Source organism: Chrysochloris asiatica, unplaced genomic scaffold (assembly GCF_000296735.1).
Source record: "Chrysochloris asiatica unplaced genomic scaffold, ChrAsi1.0 scaffold00053, whole genome shotgun sequence".
NCBI lineage: Eukaryota > Metazoa > Chordata > Mammalia > Afrosoricida > Chrysochloridae > Chrysochloris > Chrysochloris asiatica.
In genome coordinates, this window is record NW_006408571.1 from 10,160,513 (window position 1) to 10,161,108 (window position 596).

The window sequence follows — 596 nt, forward strand, 5'->3', positions numbered from 1 at the left end:
CCGAGGGTGTAAATCCTTACGGGAGTAGAAAGCCTCATCTTTCTCCCGCGGAGCTGCTGGTAGTTTCGAACTGCTGACCTTAAGGTTCGCAGCCCAATTCGTAACCACTATGCTACCAGAGCTCCTTACATTTGGTTTATAGTGATGGAAAAATTTCATTAAGGGTAGGGTTGTACAGTCCATTCTTTTAAATGCTCTCACTAAGTTGTATGCCTGTAAAAAGTTGAATTAGCAAAAGTGTGGTAGACACTTTAATAGCAACAACCCCACCCCACCCCACAAAAAAAGTAGCTTCTGAGGCTTGTTTTGTACAACCAAAAACCTCATGGGATTTGTTTGGTTCCTCTGTTTGGAGGCTTAGGCTCATGGCTTAATGGGACATCCCAGTTGATTAGCCTAATAAACTTAGTGTTTCTGTTCTATAGCCTAGTTCTCAAAAGCAAGTAACCATACAAGGCACAAAAATTGGTTTCTATTCACCTGTAAACATCCATTGAAAAGCGGAACATGGAATGTATGAAGTATGAATCTGGGAAAATTGGAAGTTGTCAAAAATGAAATGGAATGCATAAACATCAATATCTTAGGCATTAGTG